This window comes from Narcine bancroftii, unplaced genomic scaffold (genome assembly GCF_036971445.1).
Source record: "Narcine bancroftii isolate sNarBan1 unplaced genomic scaffold, sNarBan1.hap1 Scaffold_158, whole genome shotgun sequence".
NCBI classification, from domain to species: domain Eukaryota; kingdom Metazoa; phylum Chordata; class Chondrichthyes; order Torpediniformes; family Narcinidae; genus Narcine; species Narcine bancroftii.
The window spans coordinates 9,259,934-9,268,601 of record NW_027211893.1 but is presented as its reverse complement, the minus strand read 5'-3'; positions in this window follow the sequence as shown (position 1 = coordinate 9,268,601).

The window sequence follows — 8,668 nt, the reverse complement described above, 5'->3', positions numbered from 1 at the left end:
TTTGCCCATATCTGATTCCCTGCCTCTGATTCCCCAACTCTGATTCCCCGCCTCTGATTCCCCAGCTCTGATTCCCCGCCTCTGATTTCCCGGGTTTGATTCCCTGCCTCTGATTCCCCGCCTCTGATTCCCCATCTCTGATTCACCGCCTTTGATTCGCCACCTCTGATTCAACATATCTGATTCCCCACCTCTGTTTCCCCGCCTCTGATTCCCCGCCTCTGATTCTCCATATCTCATTCCCCGCCTCTGAATCCCCATCTCTGATTCCCGGACTCTGATTCCCCACCTCTGATTCCCGGCCTCTTATTCCCAGCATCTGATTCCCGGCCTCTGATTCCCAGCCTCTGATTCCCCGCTTCTGATTCTGATTCGCTGCCTCTGATTCCCCATCTCTGATTCTGCACATCTGATTCCCTGCCTCTGATTCCCCACCTCTGATTCCCCATATCTGATTTCCCGCCTCTGTTTCCCCGCCTCTGATTCCCCGCCTCTGTTTCCCCATATCTAATTCCCAACCTCTGATGCCCCAACTCTGATTCCCTGCCTCTGATTCCCCGCGTTCTATTCCCTGCCTCTGATTCCCCGCCTGTGATTCCCCATCTCTGATTCACCACCTCTGATTCCCCACCTCTGATTCCCCATATCTAATTCCCCGCCTCTGTTTGCCCGCCTCTGATTCCCCACCTCTGTTTCCCCATATCTGATTCCCCGCCTCTGAATCCCCAACTCTGATTCCATGCCTCTGATTCCCCAGCTCTGATTCCCCGCCTTTGATTCCCCCCGTCTGATTCCCCATATCTGATTCCCAGCCTCTGTTTCCCCGCCTCTGATTCCCCGCCTCTGTTTCCCCATATCTGATTCCCGGCCTCTGATTCCCCGCCTCTGATTTCCCGCCTCTGATTCCCTGCCTCTGATTCCCAATCTCCGATTCCGCACATCTGATTCCCTGCCTCTGATTCCCCGCCTCTGATTCCACGCCTCTGATTCCCTGCCTCTGATTCCCAACCTCTGATTCCCTACCTCTGATTCCCCGTGTTTGATTCCCCGCCTGTTTCCCCACCTCTGATTCCCCGCCTCTGATTCCCAAACTCTAATTCCCCGCCTCTGATTCCCCATATCTGATTCCCCGCCTCAGTTTCCCCGCCTCTGATTCCCTGCCTCTGATTCCACAACTTTGATTCCCAGCCTCTGATTCCCCAGCTCTGATTCCCCGCCTCTGATTCCCCGTGTTTGATTCCCTGCCTCTGATTCCCCGCCTCTTATTCCCCATCTCTGATTCACCGCCTTTGATTCGCCACCTCTGATTCCCCATATCTGATTCCCCACCTCTGTTTCCCCAACTTTGATTCCCAACCTCTGATTCCCCATATCTGATTCCCCGCATCTGTTTCCCCACCTCTGATTCCCCGCCTCTGATTCCCCATATCTCATTCCCCGCCTCTGAATCCCCATCTCTGATTCCCGGACTCTGATTCCCCACCTCTGATTCCCGGCCTCTGATTCCCTGCTTCTGATTCTGATTCCCTGCCTCTGATTCCCCATCTCTGATTCCGCACATCTGATTCCCTGCCTCTGATTCCCCACCTCTGATTCCCCATATCTGACTCCCCGCCTCTGTTTCCCCGCCTCTGATTCCCCGCCTTTGTTTCCCAGCTCTGATTCCCCGCCTCTGATTCCCCGCATCTGATTCCCTGCATCTGATTCCAAGCCTCTGATTCCCTGCCTCTGATTCCCAACCTCTGATTCCCCACCTCTGATTCCCCATATCTGATTCCCCGCCTCTGTTTCCCCGCCTCTGATTCCCCACCTCTGTTTCCCCATATCTGATTCCCGGCCTCTTATTCCCCGCCTCTGATTCCCCACCTCTGATTCCCCAGCTCTGATTCCCCGCCTCTGTTTCCCCGCCTCTGATTCCCTGCCCTTGTTTGCCCATATCTGATTCCCTGCCTCTGATTCCCCAACTCTGATTCCCCGCCTCTGATTCCCCAGCTCTGATTCCCCGCCTCTGATTTCCCGGGTTTGATTCCCTGCCTCTGATTCCCCGCCTCTGATTCCCCATCTCTGATTCACCGCCTTTGATTCGCCACCTCTGATTCAACATATCTGATTCCCCACCTCTGTTTCCCCGCCTCTGATTCCCCGCCTCTGATTCTCCATATCTCATTCCCCGCCTCTGAATCCCCATCTCTGATTCCCGGACTCTGATTCCCCACCTCTGATTCCCGGCCTCTTATTCCCAGCATCTGATTCCCGGCCTCTGATTCCCAGCCTCTGATTCCCCGCTTCTGATTCTGATTCGCTGCCTCTGATTCCCCATCTCTGATTCTGCACATCTGATTCCCTGCCTCTGATTCCCCACCTCTGATTCCCCATATCTGATTTCCCGCCTCTGTTTCCCCGCCTCTGATTCCCCGCCTCTGTTTCCCCATATCTAATTCCCAACCTCTGATGCCCCAACTCTGATTCCCTGCCTCTGATTCCCCGCGTTCTATTCCCTGCCTCTGATTCCCCGCCTGTGATTCCCCATCTCTGATTCACCACCTCTGATTCCCCACCTCTGATTCCCCATATCTAATTCCCCGCCTCTGTTTGCCCGCCTCTGATTCCCCACCTCTGTTTCCCCATATCTGATTCCCCGCCTCTGAATCCCCAACTCTGATTCCATGCCTCTGATTCCCCAGCTCTGATTCCCCGCCTTTGATTCCCCCCGTCTGATTCCCCATATCTGATTCCCAGCCTCTGTTTCCCCGCCTCTGATTCCCCGCCTCTGTTTCCCCATATCTGATTCCCGGCCTCTGATTCCCCGCCTCTGATTTCCCGCCTCTGATTCCCTGCCTCTGATTCCCAATCTCCGATTCCGCACATCTGATTCCCTGCCTCTGATTCCCCGCCTCTGATTCCACGCCTCTGATTCCCTGCCTCTGATTCCCAACCTCTGATTCCCTACCTCTGATTCCCCGTGTTTGATTCCCCGCCTGTTTCCCCACCTCTGATTCCCCGCCTCTGATTCCCAAACTCTAATTCCCCGCCTCTGATTCCCCATATCTGATTCCCCGCCTCTGTTTCCCCGCCTCTGATTCCCTGCCTCTGATTCCACAACTTTGATTCCCAGCCTCTGATTCCCCAGCTCTGATTCCCCGCCTCTGATTCCCCGTGTTTGATTCCCTGCCTCTGATTCCCCGCCTCTGATTCCCCATCTCTGATTCACCGCCTTTGATTCGCCACCTCTGATTCCCCATATCTGATTCCCCACCTCTGTTCCCCAACTTTGATTCCCAACCTCTGATTCCCCATATCTGATTCCCCGCATCTGTTTCCCCGCCTCTGATTCCCCGCCTCTGATTCCCCATATCTCATTCCCCGCCTCTGATTCCCCACCTCTGATTCCCGGCCTCTGATTCCCTGCTTCTGATTCTGATTCCCTGCCTCTGATTCCCCATCTCTGATTCCGCACATCTGATTCCCTGCCTCTGATTCCCCACCTCTGATTCCCCATATCTGACTCCCCGCCTCTGTTTCCCCGCCTCTGATTCCCCGCCTCTGTTTCCCAGCTCTGATTCCCCGCCTCTGATTCCCCGCATCTGATTCCCTGCATCTGATTCCAAGCCTCTGATTCCCTGCCTCTGATTCCCAACCTCTGATTCCCCACCTCTGATTCCCCATATCTGATTCCCCGCCTCTGTTTCCCCGCCTCTGATTCCCCACCTCTGTTTCCCCATATCTGATTCCCGGCCTCTTATTCCCCGCCTCTGATTCCCCACCTCTGATTCCCTACCTCTGATTACCCATCTCCGATTCCGCACATCTGATTCCCTGCCTCTGATTCCCCGCCTCTGATTCCCTGCCTCTGATTCCCAACCTCTGATTCCCCACCTCTGATTCCCCATATCTGATTCCCCGCCTCTGTTTCCCCGCCTCTGATTCCCCTCCTCTGATTCCCCTACTCTAATTCCCCGCCTCTGATTCCCCAGCTCTGATTCCCCGTGTTTGATTCCCTGCCTCTGATTCCCTGCCTCTGATTCCCCAGCTTCATTCCCCGCCTTTGATTCCCCCCGTCTGATTCCCAGCCTCTGAATCCCCGTGTCTGATAACCTGCCTCTGATTCCCCGCCTCTGATTCCCCATCTCAGATTCACCGCCTCTGATTCCCCACCTCTGATTCCCCATCTCTGATTCCGCACATCCGATTCCCTGCCTCTGATTCCCTGACTCTGATTCCCCACCTCTGATTCCCCAGCTCTGATTCCCCGCCTCTGATTCCCCAACTCTGATTCCCCGCCTCTGCTTCACCAGCTCTGATTCCCCGCCTCTGATTCCCCGTGTTTGATCCCCTGCCTCTGATTCCCCAGCTCTGATTCCCCATCTCTGATTCACCGCCTTTGATTCGCCACCTCTGATTCCCCATATCTGATTCCTCGCCACTGTTTCCCCGCCTCTGATTCCCCGCCTCTGATTCCCCATATCTCATTCCCCGCCTCTGATTCCCCATCTCTGATTCCCGGACTCTGATTCCCCACCTCTGATTCCGACCTCTTATTCCCGGCATCAGATTCCGGCCTCTGATTCCCGGCCTCTGATTCACGGCCTCTGATTCCCTGCTTCTGATTCTGATTCCCTGCCTCTGATTCCCCATTTCTGATTCCGCACATCTAATTCCCTGCCTCTGATTCCCAACCTCTGATTCCACACCTCTGATTCCCCATATCTGATTCCCCGCCTCTGTTTCCCCGCCTCTGATTCCCTGCCCTTGTTTGCCCATATCTGATTCCCTGCCTCTGATTCCCCAACTCTGATTCCCCGCCTCTGATTCCCAACCTCTGATTTCCCACCTCTGATTCCCCGTGTTTGATTCCCCGCCTCTGTTTCCCCGCCTCTGATTCCCCGCCTCTGATTCCCCAACTCTAATTCTCCGCCTCTGATTCCCCATATCTGATTCCCCGCCTCTGTTTCCCCGCCTCTGATTCCCCGCCCCTGTTTCCCCATATCTGATTCCCTGCCTCTGATTCCCCAACTTTGATTCCCAGACTCTGATTCCCCAGCTCTGATTCCCCGCCTCTGATTCCCCGCATCTGATTCCCTGCATCTGATTCCAAGCCTCTGATTCCCTGCCTCTGATTCCCAACCTCTGATTCCCCACCTCTGATTCCCCATATCTGATTCCCAGCCTCTGTTTCCCCGCCTCTGATTCCCCACCTCTGTTTCCCCATATCTGATTCCCGGCCTCTGATTCCCGCCTCTGATTCCCCGCCTCTGATTCCCTGCCTCTGATTCCCCGCCTCTGATTCCCCGCCGCTGATTCCCTGCCTCTGATTTCCAACCTCTGATTCCCCACCTCTGATTCCCCGTGTTTGATTCCCCGCCTCTGTTTCCCCGCCACTGATTCCCCGCCTCTGATTCCCAACTCTAATTCCCCGCCTCTGATTCCCCATATCTGATTCCCCGCCTCTGTTTCCCCGCCTCTGATTCCCCGCCCCTGTTTCCCCATATCTGATTCCCTGACTCTGATTCCCCAACTTTGATTCCCAGCCTCTGATTCCCCAGCTCTGATTCCCAGCCTCTGATTCCCCGTGTTTGATTCCCTGCCTCTGATTCCCCGCCTCTGATTCCCCATCTCTGATTCACCGCCTTTGATTCGCCACCTCTGATTCCCCATATCTGATTCCCCACCTCTGTTTCCCCGCCTCTGATTCCCTGACTCTGATTCCCCAACTTTGATTCCCAGCCTCTGATTCCCCATATCTGATTCCCCGCCTCTGTTTCCCCGCCTCGGATTCCCCGCCTCTGTTTCCCAATATCTAAGTCCCCGCCTCTGATTCCCCAACTCTGATTCCCCACCTCTGATTCTCCAGCTCTGATTCCCCGCCTCTGTTTCCCCATATCTAAGTCCCCGCCTCTGATTCCGCAACTCTTATTCCCCACCTCTGATTCCCCAGCTCTGATTCCCCGCCTCTGATTCCCTGCATCTAATTCCCCAGCTCTGATTCCCCGCCTCTGATTCCCCGTGTCTGATTTCCTGCCTCTGATTCCACGCCTCTGATTACCCATGTCTGATTCACCGCCTCTGATTCCCCACCTCTGATTCCCCATCTCTGATTCCGCACTTCCCATTCCCTGCCTCTGATTCCCCGCCTCTGATTCCCAGCCTCAAATTCCCCGTGTCTGATTCACCGCCTCTGATTCCCCACCTCTGATTCCCCATCTCTGATTCCGCACATCCGATTCCCTGCTTCTGATTCCCCGCCTCTGATTCACAGCCTCTGATTCCCCAGCTCTGATTCCCCGCCTCAGATTCCCCGCGTCTTATTCCCTGCTTCTGATTCTGATTCCCTGCCTCTGATTCCCCATCTCTGATTCCGCACATCTGATTCCCTGCCTCTGATTCCCCACCTCTGATTCCCCATATCTGATTCCCCACCTCTGTTTCCCCGCCTCTGATTCCCCGCCTCTGTTTCCCCATATCTAAGTCCCCGCCTCTGATTCCCCAACTCTGATTCCCCACCTCTGATTCCCCATATCTGATTCCCCGCCTCTGTTTCCCCGCCTCTGATTCCCCGCCACTGTTTCCCCATATCTGATTCCCCGCCTCTGAATCCCCAACTCTGATTCCCTGCATCTAATTCCCCAGCTCTGATTCCCCGCCTCTGATTCCCCGTGTCTGATTTCCTGCCTCTGATTCCCCGCCTCTGATTACCCATGTCTGATTCACCGCCTCTGATTCCCCACCTCTGATTCCCCATCTCTGATTCCGCACATCCGATTCCCTGCCTCTGATTCCCCGCCTCTGATTCACCGCCTCTGATTCCCGGCCTCTGATTTCCCGCCTCTGATTCCCTGCCACTGATACCCCGCCCCTGATTCCCCACCTCTGATTCCCCATATCTGATTCCCCGCCTCTGTTTCCCCGCCTCTGATTCCCCGCCTCTGATTCCCCATATCTGATTCCCCGCCTCTGATTCCCCAACTCTGATTCCCCGCCTCTGATTCCCCAGCTCTGAATCCCCGCCTCTGATTCCCCGCGTCTGATTACCGGCCTCTGATTCCCCGCCTCTGATTCTCCATCTCTGATTCACAACTTCTGATTCCCCACCTCTGATTCCCCATATCTGATTCCCCGCCTCTGTTTCCCCGCCTCTGATTCCCCACCTCTGATTAACAATATCTGATTCCCCGCCTCTGATTCCCCACCTCTGATTCCCCGCCTCTGATTCGCCAGCTATGATTCCCCGCCTCTGATTCCCCAGCTCTGATTCCCCGCCTCTGATTCCCCGTGTTTGATTCCCTGCCTCTGATTCCCGGCCTCTGATTCCCCATCTCTGATTCACCGCCTTTGATTCGCCACCTCTGATTCCCCATATCTGATTCCCCGCCTCTGTTTCCCCGCCTCTGATACCCGCCTCTGATTCCCCATATCTCATTCCCCACCTCTGAATCCCCATCTCTGATTCCCTGCCTCTGATTCCCCAGCTTCATTCCCCGCCTTTGATTCCCCCCGTCTGATTCCCAGCCTCTGAATCCCCGTGTCTGATAACCTGCCTCTGATTCCCCGCCTCTGATTCCCCATCTCAGATTCACCGCCTCTGATTCCCCACCTCTGATTCCCCATCTCTGATTCCGCACATCCGATTCCCTGCCTCTGATTCCCTGACTCTGATTCCCCACCTCTGATTCCCCAGCTCTGATTCCCCGCCTCTGATTCCCCAACTCTGATTCCCCGCCTCTGCTTCACCAGCTCTGATTCCCCGCCTCTGATTCCCCGTGTTTGATCCCCTGCCTCTGATTCCCCAGCTCTGATTCCCCATCTCTGATTCACCGCCTTTGATTCGCCACCTCTGATTCCCCATATCTGATTCCTCGCCACTGTTTCCCCGCCTCTGATTCCCCGCCTCTGATTCCCCATATCTCATTCCCCGCCTCTGATTCCCCATCTCTGATTCCCGGACTCTGATTCCCCACCTCTGATTCCGACCTCTTATTCCCGGCATCAGATTCCGGCCTCTGATTCCCGGCCTCTGATTCACGGCCTCTGATTCCCTGCTTCTGATTCTGATTCCCTGCCTCTGATTCCCCATTTCTGATTCCGCACATCTAATTCCCTGCCTCTGATTCCCAACCTCTGATTCCACACCTCTGATTCCCCATATCTGATTCCCCGCCTCTGTTTCCCCGCCTCTGATTCCCTGCCCTTGTTTGCCCATATCTGATTCCCTGCCTCTGATTCCCCAACTCTGATTCCCCGCCTCTGATTCCCAACCTCTGATTTCCCACCTCTGATTCCCCGTGTTTGATTCCCCGCCTCTGTTTCCCCGCCTCTGATTCCCCGCCTCTGATTCCCCAACTCTAATTCTCCGCCTCTGATTCCCCATATCTGATTCCCCGCCTCTGTTTCCCCGCCTCTGATTCCCCGCCCCTGTTTCCCCATATCTGATTCCCTGCCTCTGATTCCCCAACTTTGATTCCCAGACTCTGATTCCCCAGCTCTGATTCCCCGCCTCTGATTCCCCGCATCTGATTCCCTGCATCTGATTCCAAGCCTCTGATTCCCTGCCTCTGATTCCCAACCTCTGATTCCCCACCTCTGATTCCCCATATCTGATTCCCAGCCTCTGTTTCCCCGCCTCTGATTCCCCACCTCTGTTTCCCCATATCTGATTCCCGGCCTCTGATTC